Source organism: Schistocerca piceifrons, chromosome 5, assembly GCF_021461385.2.
Source record: "Schistocerca piceifrons isolate TAMUIC-IGC-003096 chromosome 5, iqSchPice1.1, whole genome shotgun sequence".
In the NCBI taxonomy this organism is placed as follows: Eukaryota; Metazoa; Arthropoda; class Insecta; order Orthoptera; family Acrididae; genus Schistocerca; species Schistocerca piceifrons.
This window is the reverse complement of record NC_060142.1, coordinates 85893280-85913109: the sequence shown is the minus strand read 5'-3', so window position 1 is coordinate 85913109 and position 19830 is coordinate 85893280.

The window sequence follows — 19830 nt, the reverse complement described above, 5'->3', positions numbered from 1 at the left end:
GTAAACCACATCAAATACTGACGAATCGATTCCACAGACCGAACGTGAGGAGAGGCGCTACTGTAATTGGTTAATACAAACCATAAAAAAATGCACGGAAGTATGTTTTTTAACACAAACCTACGTTTTTTTTAAATGGAACCCCGTTAGTTTTGTTAGCACATCTGAACATATAAACAAATACGTAATCAGTACCGTTTGTTGCATTGTAAAATGTTAATTACATCCGGACATATTGTAACCTAAAGTTGACGCTTGAGTACCACTCCTCCGCTGTTCGATCGTGTGTATCGGAGAGCACCGAATTACGTAGGGATCCAAAGGGAACGGTGATGGACCTTAGGTACAGAAGAGACTGGAACAGCACATTACGTCCACATACTAACACCTTTTTATTGGTCTTTGTCACTGACGCACATGTACATTACCATGAGGGTTGAGGTACACGTACACACGTGGTTTCCGTTTTCAATTACGGAGTGGAATAGAGTGTGTCCCGACATGTCAGGCCAATAGATGTTCAATGTGGTGGCCATCATTTGCTGCACACAATTGTAATCTCTGGCGTAATGAATGTCGTACACGCCGCAGTACATCTGGTGTAATGTCGTCGCAGGCTACCACAATGCGTGGTTTCATATCCTCTGGGGTTGTAGGCACATCACGGTACACATTCTCCTTTAACGTACCCCACAGAAAGAAGTCCAGAAGTGTAAGATCAGGAGAACGGGCTGGCCAATTTATGCGCCCTCCACGTCCTATGAAACGCCCGTCGAACATCCTGTCAAGGGTCAGCCTAGTGTTAATTGCGGAATGTGCAGGTGCACCATCTTGCTGATACCACATACGTCGACGCGTTTCCAGTGGGACACACTCTATTTCACTTCGTAATTGAAAACGTAAACCACGTGTGTACGTTTACCTCACCCCTCATGGTAATGTACATGTGCGTCAGTGAAAAAGACCAATAAAAAGGTGTTAGCATGTGGACGTAATGTGCTGTTCCAGTCTCTTCAGTACCTAAGGTCCATCACCGTTCTCTTTGGATCCCTACGTAATTCGGTGCTCTCCGATACACACGATCGAACAGCGGAGGAGTGGTACTCAAGCGTCAACTTTAGGTTACAATATGTCCGGATGTAATTAACATTTTTAAAATGCAACAAACGGTACTGATTACGTATTTGTTTATATGTTAAGATGTGCTAACAAAACTAACGGGGTTCCATTTGTAAAAAAACGTAGGTTTGTGTTAAAAAACATACTTCCGTGCATTTTTTATGGTTTGTATTAACGAATTACAGTAGCCTCTCTCCTCACGTTCGGTCTGTGGAATCGATTCGTCAGTATTTGATGTGGATTACGAAATATATCCAGCGGTAACGTTAGGTGACCCACCCTGCATATTGTTTTAGACAATGCTGTGTTCAAATGATGAGTATTCTTGGAAGCATTTCATGGACAGACTGGCGAATAGTAATGCTGTAGAAGCTCGTCGATTGTACCACGAATGGTAACCAGACCGCTGGTGCCCTGACAGAAAGACACGATGGTAGTCGCGCACATGTAGCTGGAACGAGAGGACGACCACAACTCACTACGCCTGCAACTGGATTCTGCAGAGCAGAATCCCGACGTATGCCCTCGGCGCTGAAGTCGTCAAATGGACGTCTTTAGCAATACTGTATGGTGACGTCTGTGTGAACAACGGCTGTATCCGAGCCACCTACAGCATATTCAGGCACTGGCCCCTGTGGGTTCTCCTACAACACTAACTCGTATATTTTGTCGATAGTTAATCCAAGAATGCAGCAATAAGCCAGGGTTTTCAGCTAATGGTGTTACGCACGGATGAAGCAACATTGACATGCGATAGCATCCAAAACTTCCATAATCAGCTTAAACGGGTATACGTCAATCCACACGCAATTATTGAAATGGCCCAACAACAAAGATTCACCACTAACGTCTGGTCAGGAATTATCGAGGAACGCTTTACCGGACCCGATTGTGTGGAGCTACAGATCCATCCTACGCAGACGGTTGCCTCTATGTTGGAAGATCTTTCACTACAGCTCCGGCAACAGATCTACTTCAGGCACGATGTTGCTCCTGCCTATTTTATTGTTCTTGTCGCCCAACAAATGACTCACCGTTATGCTAATCGCTGGACAGGTAGAGGTGGACCAGGTTCATGGATCCAGTGTTCACCTGACTCAAGGCCGTTGCACTTTTTCCAGTGGGCCCGTTTAAAGACGGTGGTGTATGCCACACTCATAGAGGGTGAACCATTACTTCTTACAAGAATTCAGGTGGATAATCATAAAATACGTACAACCCAGGAAATTTGTGAACGTGTTCGTGCTGTGTTATTACCTTTTATGGGGCGACAGATATAGTAGAGGAGAGTGGAAATTTATTTCGCACCAGAATAAGAGCTACGTATCAAGGAACCAGTTACCGGAAAATTTTATCTGCTCTGGTAATTAAATAAATTGAAGTAGCTTCGAAAGATAATGGGTAGGTGCCAAGAAGAATAGCCAGTAGTTGAGCCAGCTTGATGTAGCCTTATCTAGGGTATATAAACTAGTCACAAGTGGGAAATCTAAGTCACTGAATATTAATCAAGCTTTATATTTCAGAACACACTTGAGAAACAGGTAGAGGCCTCAGTTAATAGTTTTAAATTGGTGTCTCTGTGGAGAACTATCAATGATAATTCAGTCGCAATCACCAAACTGGTTCGTAACCAAATTATAGCGTCTACTAAGAGATACTTTAAATCCAATGAAAATATTTAGTATAAATTGCGAAATTGATTACAGGTTAAAAGCTACAAATTAATTACACGCCCGAAACAAAATTTTTAATTATTATTTCAAAACAAATGTTAAAAGATTCTTACAATATCTGCTTTTCTCAGATAATTCAGGACAAGGTACAGTAGAGTGGTAGTAGTAATTCATATGTTTTTTAGAACAAACCTGAGAGGGATAAGCCATCTCAGACATGATAACCAGTGTACAATCCGAGCACTTCTTGTGAAATCTACTTGAATGGTTCTCCGAAGAACAAAATACTGTTTTGTGAACCACAATTACACAGCCCCTCTTGAGGAAGGACCACGAATTTTAAATGAAGGGTACTTGAATGGAGACTGTTCATTAGCAGTTCAGATCTTACATACTAACGTCACTATACTGAGTCTTCTTTGCTATGTTTCTTACGCTTTAAAGCCATATTTCACTTTCTTTTTCACGACTGGGGAAGTTCACAATAAGACTCGCATTAAAAAATATGTTACATATAATCAAAAGTCAGTATGGTTGTGTAACGATCATAGTGTTATATGCAATTTGCAGTAGTGTTATCGCAACTATCCAAAGATCTTTAGTGTAATAGCCTGGCACTGATTACTAATCTTAAGAAATTTAAATGGAAGTGTTTGGCGTCATCTGCCGGGAGGCCTCTTACGGCGCAGGTCCGGCCGCCGTGGTGCAGGTCTCATTACATTCGACGCCACGTTGGGCGACCTACGCGCCAGATGGGGATGAAATAAAGATGAAGACAACACAACACCCAGTCCCTGAGCGGAGAAAAATCCCCGACTCAGCCGGGAATCGAATCCAGGCCCCTTAGGGCGCCAGTCCGTCACGCTGACCATTTAGCCATAGGGGCGGACAATCTCAAGAAAACACGAGATGACGGTAGTCCCCCTTTGGCCAAAGCCAGCGGGAGAAACCCTGATCGATCATGAAAAGCCCTTCGCAGGATCCTTCAGATTATAGACCACCGGGATGGTGTACACAAGTAAGTCAAATCGGTAGGATGTCACATACACTTCGAAGAATGAAAGATAAGTGTTACATAATTTAGCAAGTTTACCAATGTCTGGCAATTTAATGTTTTGTAGTACGTAGATCTACTTCAGTAACTAAGGTAAACAGAAAATTAGCTGATAAGAAGTTCAGTGAATAACTGTCCAGTATCTTAATGCATCGTCATACATGAAAAGCATCTTTGATATCGGTGACAGCTGGTTCGAATGGCTCTGGGCACTATGGGACTTAACTTCTGAGGTCATCAGTCCCCTAGAACTTAGAACTACTTAAACCTAACTAACCTAAGGACATCACACACATCCATGCCCGAGGCAGGATTGGAACCTGCGACCGTAGCGGTCGCGCGGCCTCAGACTGCAGCGCCTATAACCGCTCGGCCAGCCCGGCCAGCGGTGACAGCTGGATAACCCATTGTTCGCTGCAGTGGATCGTGGAAAGTTGGAGGGAAGACTGCCATGAGTTAGTAAGGTGATATTAAGGCATCGTGTTGGATGGACTTATGATCCATCACATTTCGTGCGGATCAGAAAAAGACATAGTTTAATAGTACAGATGTGGATACCCCTCATCGAACGCCTATGCTACCTCTAGAACCTCTACTTCTCCACCAGTAGCTCTTTGTATTTGGGTGCATGAAAAATACGTTTGCAAAAATGTGGAACGAGCCAGCACCGTGTTGATTTTGCGCTGGAAGAAAACATTTTATTTACCACTCGGGATTGTATTAAATACATTTTTATATTCACTAAATTAGCATAAGCTCATTTACGTATTTCCGTCAGGGGTGTAATGTTCTATGATGCATCACTGTCTCCGTTTCTTAAGAGTTCAGTAAATGTCTTTCCCTCACGTATCATTGCTTTAATAAATCATGAAGACACTACTACAACGTCCATCAGTCATAAATGTTTACATTTATGGTAAGTTTACAGGATCGTTACAGTCAAGAATGTTGCTACGCTAACGTCTGGATTCGGCAACAATCAGTCCGCGATCGCTGACATGCTGATGCAAACGCGCAGCTCATTCAAACAAGGTCAGACATTGTCTAGCATCATAAGAAGGCGCTGTACACTTGGAACTTCCTTTGCTGCATTATATCGCGAGTAGACAGGAGTTCTTCCGAGGAACCAGCTTCCAGGCAGGTTGAAGTGAATAACTAGGGTAAGTACCAGTTTCTCTCATTTACTTGCTTACTGTTCTCGCTTTTGACAAATTGGTTGCCTGCCCGTGCTATACTACATTTTTTGCTTTGTCTAACTTGTTCATTTAAGCAGCATATGGCACATAACTTACTCATTGAATAACGAGCTGAGTTGTCCCGGCAATATTGACAATTCACCACTCACACCCACACTAACTCATCATCTGACACTTGAATTACGTTATTTACAAAGAATATACTTATACATACTAACATTATCTATTAAAATGCCCTTTAAAATAATAAAATTTGTTTAAACTACGACCAAAGGCAATACTTCACGACCCCATAAATGATATAGGAATAGCATGGAACATTTCACCTAAGACAAAACAATGTCTTTCTATGCTTTGCTTCAATTAATTGTCCATAAACGATTAGAGGAGTCAGCACAATACACCTGTTACGCCTTGAGAGAAACAAATTCGCGCTTACAACGTAGAATATTCATCACAAACTGCTCATTCGATACTCACACGCTCTATTCAAGCTAAACATAAGGTTGGAACAAGGTGATGAGCCACAGTCAGAACACAGTCCCAAGACCAGTACATCACAGTATATATTAATGTCGCCGAAAAGAAACATTTGTGCTTATTCTTAACAGCAGCAACTGCTCAGTGATGTTCCAGAGGCAGTAAATACTAACTTTGACTGTCTCTCTTATTAAACTAGAAATCACTCACAATGTTGTTCAGTTCTTTTTTATTTTTTTATTACCAGTAAAATAAACGTATATTTACAAAATTTTCCGGTATAAATGCTCGTGATATACTATACATAGATGATAAAACCATTGCTATCCAACATTAGTCTCGATGATCATAACAAGAGGGCTACTTAACTAATGATCTGCTGGCACACATGGTAACATTCATGGCATCATAAATACGTAGAGGAATTAAACTAATTATTCAAATTCTTAAGGCACAATAGAAAGTAATCTACGAGTTTATAATTTCTTGAGTTCTCCTTTTACAGTAGTACTCTTGGACCATGGAATCGAATATGAGCAGTGGCAAAACTGTTCATGAGGTTTTACCTCCGTGTGAGGCACGTACATACAAATGACACCAGGTTCTTTCTCAGATACAGTTAGCTATTTATATAATAACTCTCTAAGTTCCGTTGCTGTTCATAGCTGACGTTGTCCGCCCCTGTAGCTGAGTGGTCAGTGCGACAGAATGTCAATCCTAAGGGCTCGGGTTCGATTCCCGGCTGGGTAGGATATTTCGTCCGCTCAGGGTCTGGGTGGTGAGTTGTCCTACTCATCATCATTTCATTCCCATCGACGCGCAAGTCGCCGAAGTGGCGCCAAATCGAAGGACTTGCACCCGGCGAACGGTCTACCCGATGGGAGGTCCTAGTCACACGACATTTACATTTATTTTAGCAAACGTTTACTTCTTCCAAATCTTTTCCTCCAAGTCAGTGCTCTCCTGTACTGATTTACTATGAGATGGAGGGCCAGTGATATGCACGTTCTTTATTCTAAAAATTCTAACTAGAATACTTCAGAATCTGCCATGAATTCCTTTTACACTTGACAAATGCGTAGCAACACTTCGTCTATCATTTGTAAATGGCATCTCCCAGAAACAAGATCTATATTTGTGTTCCTCTCTCTCAAGAAGTCCATAGCAAACATATACCTCCCACTTAAATTCTCCACCACAAGGAATATGCCGAATGCCGTTACACGCCAGATTAACATATCTATTTAAATCTCTACTTTGACTGATTCTGATCTACATCCAAGAGTAGCAGTTACGCTACAGCCTTGCACTAGGTAAGAAGGAAGCCTTCACACAGAATTAATTTCTTCAAAGAAGCTTTCGGATATTACATTCGTTTCCGCCCGTGTCAAGTAAAATAACTGTCTGAATCGTACACATAACTGCATTCATACGCTCCTGAACAACCTTCCTAGGTTGGCGATTTCTTTGAAGTGGTCTACAGCTTGCTTCTTTAATAAGTATGTACTACAGATTCTGAAGTATACATGAACAATAGCAACACTACTAATGTTAGCAGTATTTGGTGTTTACACATGCGGTAGAAATTGTACTAGAATTCATTTGTTATTCCTTTTTTAGGATGTGTTCTGGCAGTCAATATCGACACATCTACACACAATTAAGGAACAATTCAAAAATTGAGAACTTCCATTTTTAAATATCACGAGAAAATTTTTTACTGTCTTGCTCCATTTTAATATATCATTCCTTTGATTACCTCCCTAATGGAGACCTAATATTCAAGCATTTTGAATCTTTCATTTTTCTCTTAAGATCATTTACTTAACATTCGACTGATTTGCTAACATCTAAGATGCTGTAGCTCTAGTTGTTACATTCGTATCGTGGCGTACTATTCAGTTTTGCACAAACCTAATACATGGAATTTTGTATTCCATACTTTTGTTTCTTTTTATAGTATCTTTCTTAGACGAGATCTGCAAAAAAAGGCCATGGATATTGTATTATTATACTTTAAGTTGTTCTTTATATGTGTCTGTCGTGTGTACAGACTGGATGACGCCATTTGCCAAAAAAAGAAACCGCAATAACAAGTGATGTACATTTGCATGGGTAAGTGCTAAACTTGATTGTTGGTCATACGCATTTTCTGTCCCATATTGTATTATAACTGTGTGACAGTGGTGTGATTTGCTCACATACATTAAAATTACCGCTGGTGCAAGCGCACATCTGAGTCCGCCACTCAGTAGTCCCGTACAGCTCGCTTTGCGAGTAATTGTAACAAAATGCCACAAAACAGGTGCATCTTGCAATGCTCTGGAATCGCTGACGTCAAGCTAAACGCCCGCCACCTACCACTCTCACACAGATATGCCGCCGAACTGCTCGCTCCGCGCCCCACTTGTTCACGCCTCGCCCATTCAGCACGTGCCAGCAGCAACTCCCGCCGCAGATGAGAGGTTGGAGTCTCGGCGCGACGCCCCTCGAGCGAACGGGCGACACCTCCAGTACAATTCACAATGGCGACGGCGGATGCTGGCACTCGGTCGGCGAGCGCCTGTCTCTGAGGCGGCGGAATGAATGACAAACAGCGCCGCGCGCGGCCGCCCTGCGAATGACAAGCGGCTGAGCGCGCAGGGGATTCCCGCCGTCAGCGGGTGTTCCCCCAGTTGGCGGGGGTTCCCCTAGTTGGCGGGACTCGTCCCGACTGCTATGCCGGCGGCTGCGCGCTCCTTGATTTATGGCCGCGTCTGCGGGGTCGTCGACGGTGTCTGAGGCCGTGACCCGCCGCATTAATCCCGCTAGTGCATCTGCGGGCAATGCTGTGGGTTCATATCTCTCCCCAGCAGAGCCCACACAGGAATTACTTCATTCTCTCATCTCTCCTCGTTATGCCTGCCTCACACTCGACTTCATCATCGTAGAGTAACCAAAACGTGGTTTCCAACGTGACTGGCGTACGCTCTGAGCCGGTACAGAACGTGATCCGCGACGTGACGTGAGACTGGGACATGGACAGTTATCAGCTAAATCTAGTGCACAAACCACTCAGTTTTTACGCAGTAATGAGCGAATGTGAAATAATTACGTTGGATCTGTTAGCCATCTGCACTGGCTCGGCCACGTGATCTGGATAATTCTTACTTTTAACACCATGTAAACATTTCTCCTGTCATAACGCATCTACTAAAACGTACATTTTCTCCAATGTTTGTGTACTATCCATGTTGTTCTGTCGCAGTATACACTGTACTAAATAGTAAGGGACTCAGACACTTGTGTAGATAGCAATTTTACACCTAATTTTCTCTGTCACATTTACTAAATCTAAAAAAAAGCTCTCTCCTTACTGGAAAGTGCACTTAGTAAGATACACGGCCAGAAAAAAACGTAACACCTACAACGGACTGCATTCAGTGACACCTGAGAGTAATAGTGTGTATTCAGGGGCTGTACTGTCAATGACACATTTTCCATGGTCGTCGCTGATCAGATGACGATCAGGAAGCGTGTCTCTACACCCTTAGTTTTCAGGCAGTAACTGCGCCGAGTTTAGAGATGAACAGTATTTGCAATATTCTTTCTATGGTACAACCATGCCACATCGACGAGTACATACTACTGTAAAACAGCTTCAGCCATTTGAACGAGGTCACATTGTGGACCTGCAGTAAGTTGGATGGACGTACCGACGGGTTGCTGTATATTTTGTGCACAGAGTAACGGTGGTGTGCCGCTGTTTTCTGCAGTGATCTGTGAAGCATTCCCACACCCGTAGACCAGCTTGTGGACGTCCGAATAGTATAGGGGCATGCCATGCTGTATGCGTTATGCAAACAGTGGTGGCCAACCGAGCATCACCCAGGGACAAAGTCTGGACACGCGTTTCACCTGTTGTGTGACCATGGAGCATTGTGAACAGTTTTCTAGTAGCAGGACGAAGATTAAATTTGTGTTTGCCCAGGCTATCACTGACACCACGGCACCATCGAGCGTTGCTACCCTGGTGTCGTGAAAGAATCGACTTAAGGGAGGAATAAAGCTCAACTGTCACCATTGTTGAGAGAGGGTTCTGTCTGTAAGCGAGTAATGGACGCACAAATGTAAGGCGTAGACCTGGTGAGTTGCTTGTTCCAAAGTGCATTCACCCGCGACACACAGGTCGTATTCCGTGCTTCATGGCGTGTGGGACCATCAGCTACAACTCGCAGTCACATTTGTTGGCTCTGCAAGGTGAAGAGACCAGTGCCCCCAACGTTGCACAAGCTCTTATTCTCGAAATACTGAGTTCCTTCGACATGACAGACATGTACTTTCCCACCTGGACAATCCACGTCCACAAACGGCTGCTGCGACTGAACATGCCCTTCATGGCGTATAACAACTCTCCTGACCAGAAAGGTCACTAAATCTCTCAGCAGTTGAAAACGTATGAGGCATTTTGACACGGCTATCTATTCGATCTCCAGACCCTGCAAGAGCCACTGCCGAATTGCAACGAAGGCGCAAGATAATTGAGACAGTCTATCGCAGGGTGCCATTCGGCACTTTTATTATCAACAGCGTGTGAGAATACATTCCTGCGTTCCCACCACAGTGGGTACACCGTGTACTGGTGCGACTGTTTGGACACCCTTTACGTGACACGCGTGTTCCATTTGTTCTGACTTTATTATCATGTACTCCTAACATGATGAATACCTGCCACAGCATTCTCAATAAAATGACCTTGTCCTTGAGGCAGTTGTTTTTCAAAAAATTGTTCAAATGGCTCTGAGCACTATGCGACTTAACTTCTGAGGTCATGAGTCGCCTAGAACTCAGAACTAATTAAACCTAACTAACCTGAGGACATCACACAAATCCATGCCCGAGGCAGGATTCGAACCTGCGACCGTAGCGGTCGCTCGGTTCCAGACTGTAGCGCCTAGAACCGCACGGCCACTCCGTCCGGCCCGCAGTTTTTTTTCCGGTAGTGTTTAGCAATGAATATATAACAATTAATACTCCAGAACGTACTTCTATTCAATTAATCAAAGCGGCCCAGAACTTATCCGAGAACATGAAATGAATAAGAAATATTTCTCTAAAAGAGAATTTGAGCCAGTCAGTACAAATTTCGACTCTATGTCTTGTGAGTCACAGATTTCTTGTATCTATAACTTTGATCTTATCACGTCTTAAGCCCTTAAAAGTCTTTACTGAGTTTTTACCAGACATTTACTTAAGTACAAATCATACCAAAAACGACGAGTTTTTAATAAACCTTGAAAGCACAGGTGCCCTGAAACATTCTACTTTAACTGGACACAAGTTGAAAGACAAAAGGCACCAAAATGGAAAAGCCTTTACTCACGAATATGTCGTTCTACTGGCTTCTGTGATTTAAGTACAACAAATTGTATCGAAAAGTGTAGTTTCTCAGAGACTGTCAATGTGTCGACGCTTTACAAAATTCATGGCAAGAGAGTTATAATACAGAAACCATCGAATAGGAGCTTCAACTGCAAACGACGCAGTCCGATGTGATGTCTTCTAAGTTCTGTTTATGACAGAGAAAGCTGTCATTGGACAATTTCGTTCCCACGCTATAATAATCTGACACGTCTAAGTTTAGTTTGGAAATTCGCTGAAGCTGACATTCCACATTGTGATGTCACACAAACCGTCCAGCTCCACGTCCATGTCAGCTTATACTTTCTGTGTGAAGATAGGTACGGAGGCAGTTCAGATACCTGGTACCGAGTAGCAACCATTTTGGTTTGGAGGTGAAATATTGCTGGCTTAAAGCGTATTCTATCAGAAAGAAAGTAAGGCTGTTTTAATGAATTAATATCAGAGATCACGGAGGTAATATCAGATCTGTTGTCAGGGCAGTAGCTTTCTTTCTAATTTACTTGATTTCCAGAAACGGGCAGCTGCTGACAGGTGTGAGTATTACCAAAGCATCAGTAGAATGAGTTATGGTTGCAAAATACTGACGTAAATTAATTACAGAAGTGTTGAAAACTTAGTAGAAGTCTACGCCTGTTGGTTCCAAAAAAATGGGTGAACACTGCTGTCCATATGTCTATTTTTCAAGACAGATTAAAGAAATACAAGCCCAAGTTGACGGCATTTGTGAATTTACTAATATCTTTTTGCAACGTTGATAGGAACGGGCTCTTTGGATTTCGGCAGGTAGCAGAGATGGAAAATAAAGGACGAAGAAATACCTCCAGATTGTACAGGCACTAGATTTCATTCAGAAGATCCTAATGGGAAGGAAGGGTAGAAATAGTTGTGGAAGGAGTAAGACAAATTTGTAGACCACCGCCTATGTTATTCAGATTGTACACTGAACAAGCTATAAAGGAAATGCTGAGATAGAGGAAACTAAAACTTTCTGGTTCGCTGATGACTTGTAATTCTGTCAGATGGCTAAGAACTTCGAAGATGAGTTGAAACGAACGGATAGAATCTTGAAAGGAGGTTATAAGACAAGTATCTATAGAAATAAAACTAGGGTAATGGAATATAGCCGAGGTAAATCCAATGATTGTGATGGAATTAGGTTAGGAAATGAGACACTAACCGTATTAGATTAATTTTTTTTTTACTTGTACAGCAAAACAATGGACGTCGGCAGAAGTAAAGGGGGTTTAAAATACAAACGGGTAATAAACAAGAACAGCATTCTTGTAAAAGAGAGGTTCGCCAACATCGAATATACGCCAATTTCGGCCTTAGCCAATCGCTTCTGAACGTATTTTTTTGAGTTGTAGTCGAGTATGCAAGTCCGATGTGGACGATAAATAGTTGAGACAGCAGGAAAGTTGAACCTTTTGAAATGAGGTGCTACAGAAGAAAGTGGAATGTTTGAATATTTGTTAAAAAGAATCTGAATTGAACTGGTGGAAAAGTATGGCACTATTTCACTAAATGAATGGATCAGTTCATTAGACACATCCTGTGGCATGAACAAAATGCTAGTTTGACGGTTGATATTTATGTTGTGAAACTGTAGGCGAAGTTCTAGGTTCCACTACAGTTCTGCGGTGTATAATAATTATAAATTATGTGTTTTTATGGTTGTGTGTAATAATTATGTGTTACTTATGCAGTGATCTGGCAGAAAAATACATTTTAGAGACTTTGACACGTTAAGACACATAATGCGGAAGCGGCAGCAGTCGAACAAGGAGGACGATGACGAGTAGAGTTTGCACAGCAGCAGTCAGCACTTCAACAGATCAAAGATCGAGCAGATGGGCAATGCTTCCAAGAAGAACAATGATCAGCGTAGTTCGCATATCAGTGGTCAATGCTCCAGAAACTCATCCTACTGAACTTACGTGCATGATATAGCCGGTGATCCGGAGGAGGACGACAGGGCAATGCCCGACCACGCCATCATAGAGGCAAAACAAGGAAAGCCAGCATGTGTGTCGACATTAGTCACGAGAAGCATAGATCAACGATCGAAGAGTAATTCGCCGCACTAGAAACTTCACAGCATTGGTGAAAACACCGAATAAATACCTACGACAAATGGGAATGAGAGGGTCCTTTGTGGGGAGGAAGAAGAGACGAAGAAACGTCGCCTGGACGGACGGACCGATATTTGGTCAGCGGCTGTCATACTTCGCTGCAACGACTTAGCCGCTACGCTGTTCGACAGGAGAACATGTCGGTATCGCGTCAGTAGGCCAACGCACAAGACGTCATCCCAGATGTTACCAGAAAGACGTTTGTGTGGTACTTCCCTGGTGGCTGGTGAGGACGGAGATACTGCGGCCTCACCAAATGGGTCACATATGAACCTAGAGGTCGATGAACTCCACCAGAAGACGTCGAACCTGAGGGTCGCTAGTTCGATTCCGGGACGGAGCATACCGAGCCACGCCGGTGTTAGTAACTTGCTACAACACGAGACATCTCAGCATTAGAGACCACTGCCATCTGCACGCTACAACTCCGCGCCGTGCCGCTGCCACGAGGATTTGAGCGAGTTAAAACACAGAGTATTACTTTGCTTGTTTAAAGGGTCTTACGTGTCAATAAATGACTGATAGTGGAACTACCGATGTTTCACTCACGCCTCAACCACTGATCCAAAGAAAGAATCCATTCCACCATCCACAAAGTGTCGCTTTCTCTCTCGCCAACCCTATGCTACCCTCTGTCACCTACGCTCGGTATCTAGTGCCACAAAACCCCGGCGCGCTACACAGTGAACAGTTCCAGATCTATGTAGGTTTCAGCTGTTATACAAGACTGGGAGCTCTGCACACGTTAGATCAACATGGAGAGTTGCTTCAAACTAGCCTTCGGACTTGAGGGCCAACTTTCGTCTATAAATTAACGTACACTAGGAATATTTGTAATTTGCTTGAAGATGTTTTTCTATCCAGAACATTTAATTTGCCACTAACGATGTTATGTCACGACGGCAATTAATCTATGCAATGTAATCGCAATAAACACAGATCGCCAAACATTACTGAAATTGATTACTCATAAACATTGTGGTGTCACCGCCAGACACCACACTTGTTAGGTGGTAGCCTTTAAATCGGCCGCGGTCCGGTAGTATACGTCGGACCCGCGTGTCGCCACTATCAGTGATTGCAGACCGAGCGCCGCCACACTGCAGGTCTAGAGAGACTTGCTAGCACTCGCCCCAGTTGTACAGCCGACTTTGCTAGCGATGGTTCACTGACAAATTACGCTCTCATTTGCCGAGACGATAGTTAGCATAGCTTTCAGCTACGTCATTTGCTACGACCTAGCAAAGCGCCATTACCAGTCACTATTGATGGTATAAAACATGCACCGTCAAGAGCGATGTTCACCAATTATGGATTAAAGTTAAGTATTCCAGAAGCTACGTACTTATTTTACTAGACTCAACTCCTTTAACTGTTCCAGACCTCACGCCAGCTTGCGTGAGCTTAGACGCGTGCCTTTCGGCTACCTCATAGTGGCTTGGCTGTCTCGCCAAGTCACAACAAACATCATGATTATTTTGCCCAGAAAATGGCTTCTAGAATGTCAGCTAAGGACTCAGTATAAATGTATTCTTTCTTAGGACACTCGTCCATGCAATTACCAATAGATACGGTTGGCACAATTTGCAACATTTATAGGCAGGCCTTAAGCACGCAAACAAAAATGTCTCAGAATACAAACGGAGAGCATTTAATTGAATCGGTCGGAGGAGTTAGGAACTAAATCGCTTTTTGGTGGTTTTCACTTTTTTTTACATAAATGTAAGACCAAGGCGCAGCTTACTGTCATGAAACGAACTACGTTTAGCTTCTTCCTGTGGGAATAACACGAGTTTCGTGCGGAGGAATAAGGAGTCAAGTCAGTGGCTTAGTTCCTTTCTCTGCCGCACGTCGCGCTCTGCCACCAGACTGTATTGACAGTGAGCTTGTATTACGCCACCTACAAACTAGATTGCGTTGGCTTGTAGCACGCAGGTGCAGAAAGCGTGACAAAACACTAACTTGGTGCCAACTTTGTGATGTGTCATGGTTATTGTTGATTGTTCTTGTAAGTTACTGAATGCTATCTTTCGAAATGTCTCCCAAACGAAAGCGAAATGAACGTGAGCATAATAGGAACAGAATCAAGGAGACTAGAGTTCACAGGCCGCCATCTAATGACTACAGTGCGAAAGCAGTGCCTGGAAAATCTATCGGTGCTAACGGCAAGTAAAGTATCATTTCCCCATTTAACAAGTTCGGTGTACTTTAAATTCCATAGCATATGCTACATGCATTTACTTATAAATTCCAGATACTGAATGGAATGATTCCAACGTATCGGTACGGATGATAGCATCCATATACTTCAAACTTTATAAACATGGATAAAAGTCAGGAAATTTATCTACAAGGATTAACTGTGGCAGGTGATATTACGAAGAGGAAGCCAAGAAAAGCTGTCAGTGAGATCGATAGCATCAAGAAACAACATTCTTTTGATTACCATTCCATTGTCTGTGCTAGAAGAGTTCGGGTCTGCAAATGTGTTTTTCTCAATCTTCGTGCTGTACCACAGAAACGTGTTTTTCGTATTTGCTAGTTACTAGTTAAAGGTCAAATTCCAAAGGACATGCATAGAACAAATGCATGCACAACCAAACTTTCGGAAAATGTAATAAATTTGATGGATACCCACATCACATTTTTCCCACTCAAAGAAACTCACTATGCTGGGAAGGACATGAAATGTTCCTTGCGAAGTACTCATAAGGAAATGTGAAATATGACTTCTACATGAAACATTTTCGTGAAAATTTCAATATTCCTCTCGGTCGTCTCCAAAATCATGTATGTGGCAAATGTGAGGAAGTTGAAGCTAAGTTAAAAAGTCCACATATCTCTGACAGTAGTAAAAGAGCTGCACAATTTGAGCTGGATATTCATAAGCGGCGCACAAGGACATTTTATAAATTCATTAAAGTAACTGAGCAAGAATCTATAGGTAGGGATGACATTACTGGACTAGCTTTTGACTTCATACAAAACTTGCCTCTGCCAAATATCCCACTGCAGGAAACATTCTATTTACGTCAGCTGTGGGTTAACTGTTCCTGCATTTACGATATGAAGTCCAGGCGTTCCACTGTTACTTGTATCATGAAGGAGTAGCGAAAAAGAGGGCGAACGAGGTCTGTCCATTCCTGTACCGCTACACTGAAAAGTATCTATCGAAGAATGTTACAGAAGTACGCCTGTTCTCAGACGGAGCATCTGGTCAAAATAAAACTACTACCGCAGTAAGGATGTGCGTTGCAATGGCAAACACTGAAAAATTTAAAACAATTATTTATAGATTTCCCGAAATAGGTCACTCGTTTCTCCCTTGTGACAGTGTGTTTGGAACACTGAAGAGACAGATACTGGAATGTGACCGATTTTACACCCCTAAAGAGTATGTGGAAATCATAGTAAACCATTTCTGAAGCAACAGTCGTTACGGTGGAAATTATCGATGTAATGGGCTTTGACACATGGTGGCCACGACATTCGAAAAAAAAATTTAAAAAAATATGTACAGTCTAAGAGAACGGCACATCTCAAGACGCCTCGTCAAGAAAAACAAAATTTTTCTATGGCAATGTTCAAAGAATTTCGTTATGAAGCAACGAAACCGGGAGGCGTGACTGCCTACTCATTCATAAACAGCTGTGTCAGTCACTCCTCTAATCTGGTAAAAACTAAATTTGCTTCGTTTCAAATTGGGTTGTAAATGCTACGTGATGAAAAAGGAATCAACCAAAAATTTGAATGTATTCAGAAACTGGTTAAGTACATCTATGGGGAAGACGCTGAGATTTTATATGAGGAGATATTGAAATGGCTGACTACAAGTGATAACTCACTATGATAAAATATGAACTATCCAGGAGCTTGAATTCTGTGAAGTAGTTATTTTCATGTTCAGTTGAAGATAATTTTCCATTAGTAAATCAATAAATTTGAGTTTTAGACCAGAAATGTGTAATTTTGAATGTGTTATACTGACGAAAAGTGCTAAATTCCCTTGTTGACTGGAGAAAAGAATAATGTTATAGATTTTCATTTTTTTCAGAAGGTACTTTTTAGAGTACGTGAAAATCGTTTCATTCACAGTATGTTTGATTAGAATGCAACAAATGTCGAAAATGTCAACGCAATCTGTCAAATAGTTTGTTGCCCCTCCTAAAAAATACGAAAAAGTGGCATAGTTCCATTCTCCACCGACCGATTCAACTGCATATTTATTAAGAGACAATCCGCAGAGAGTGACAGCTATGCTGGTGCGATTACCAGCAATTTGGATTTGGATGGCTTACCCGTAACTGCTGAAAAATCACATGAAAGACAAACGTTACCAGCAGTGCTACTGAACGCGCAAAATATTTGTGGAGACTGGTACAGTTAAACAGACAGTGACTTCACTTAAACATGTGATGGTGGGGCGGGGGGGGGGGGGGGGGGAGGAAATAAAGGTACTCTGGAACACAAAACTTATTAGACCTTTGTTCTACTGGGAAAGGTATCCTTTTGCAGGACAAACAAGTACACATGGTATTGTTAGTCAGCACTGAAATTCAAATATTCATTTTGGGGAATTATTCTAGCTAATATTTCCTATGTGTCAAACTGAGTTGGTACCAGTTGAGAGGGGGCATTTGTCTACAGCATGGATAAGGACGCCGATTTAGTGCGTGAATATTCCAATCCAATTAGTCACAGGATCCAAACCCAATTACAATGCTTATGTTCTGGTATTAATATGAATTCAAGAGGAAAATGAGACCGATTACCTAGCTGTTTGGTCTCTTCGCCCAAGCAACCCAACCCAAGCGGAAAATGAAGTGCTTTATTGTACATAACCAAAAATAATAATAACCTCAAGTGAGTGTAATTGAATGACAGTACATTCCGTTTCCGTAAGCCAAAAGCATGCAGCGACCACACTAGCAATGGTAGCAACATGAATGAAGGCGGCATGACAGCACAACTGATGAGAACGAAGGCAAAAGTAAGAGAGTAAAGTTGCTGATGTTTAACTGATGTAAATCGAACTCACGTGGCAAAACATCTGACTGGCTGCGTATATCCAAAGGGCCTCCCGTGAGAGTTTTCTCCGACCAAGGAATGAAGACAAGCATTAGAAACTCTCACGGTATGAGGACCGGCATTATATTGCTGTACTGTAAACCCAGGATGGCACGCCATGATGGGAAACAAAACGGGGCGTCAGGATATCGTCGACGTACCGCTGTACTATAAGGGTGCCGCAGATGACAATGACTTGGCTCCCCGGCCATCACTCCTGATTGACGGGCCATACGGCGATTGGTATCCCATCACTGTCTGTGGCGTCTCGAAACAAGCTTCGACCTGGAATCTCACTGACTGGAGTAGACTCGTGCCTGTCAAATCCTACCTTGGCCAACAAGGCCGACGGATCTCTCCGCCGCTGAGAGCGTCTGGAACATTGTGGCCAGGCCCTCTAACCCGTTCGGAATTTTAAAGATCTAACGCACCAGTTGGACATAATTTGGCACTATGTCCCTGAGGAGCACATCCAGAAAGTCTGAAGATCAGTACCACACTGGATAACTGCTTGTATAAGCGCCAGAGGTGGATCAATGTGTTGATGACTTTCACAATTCGTGAAGCTCTTTCTCTTGAACTAATCATCCAATTATTCTAAAATTGTATTCTTTTTTGTCTGCACACGTGCATCAAACCTACCGATTTCCGTCCCATTCAAATAATTCCCTCGAGGTGCGACTTTTTTGTCTTAGATTGTATATAAAATAATTTATACGAAATTTCCTTATTGTCAGTGTGAGAAGATTAAGCACAGGCTTAATTAATAGTTAATACTCTGCTACCGTTCACATTTTAAGCAGGATAGGAAGATCCGTATAGCGCGCTTATGAGATGTATGGTGATCCTTACGCGCCATACATACGATCACCTGGTATCACAGAGAGGCCTGAAAATGTAACACGGAAATCGAATGCAAAGAAAATAAGGCCTATAAATACAAATGAAGGTGTCATCCCTGCTATGTAAAGATATAATCGTAATTTGTTGTTCGTTAGTTTTTCAGAGGTACTCTTTTGTGGCTGCATCTGTTTGTTACGAGCGAAATCTGATTTGTCCTACGTCCCTGAAGTCTCTCCCACATGGCTTGATTTACAAAACACTATGTATGATGAATGATATGACTGAAAACAAACATGATTCGAGGCAGTATTCATATGTATGATATGAGCTCTTGAAATGCAGACATGTTGGAGAGCTTTTAATGTAATACACGATACATCTCTTTATTTTTGATGCTGTAGGACGTCTTTAAATTTTTACCGTTCGTATACGATTTTGAGGAGACAGTTTACATTTTTGGTTGGTAGTCTGAGGATTTTGTTTCATTCTACAATAAATTATCGTATCCAGTGAAACTGATCATGTCCTATAAAATAGGCATTTTAGGCAGTACACAGTTCGCAACATGTACATTTTGAAGCTTTCATATATTGCATCTTTCACATGAAATGTAAAAATCAATTCCGTGTCTAACTAGATGTTAAATAAATACATTCGTGCGGCCGTCTATTAAAGACCCTATACAGGCTGTAAGAAAAAGGTGCAACCTAACTTTGAGGAAACGTCTCTCAGTCGCAGAGGAAGAAAATATGTTAAATGTGTCCGAAAACGTTTAATTTTCATGTTACAGCTTCGTCAGCTCATTTGCACCAAAGTGAAGGTCCATACACTGTTGAATTAACCATCCGCAGAAGTGTACCCAC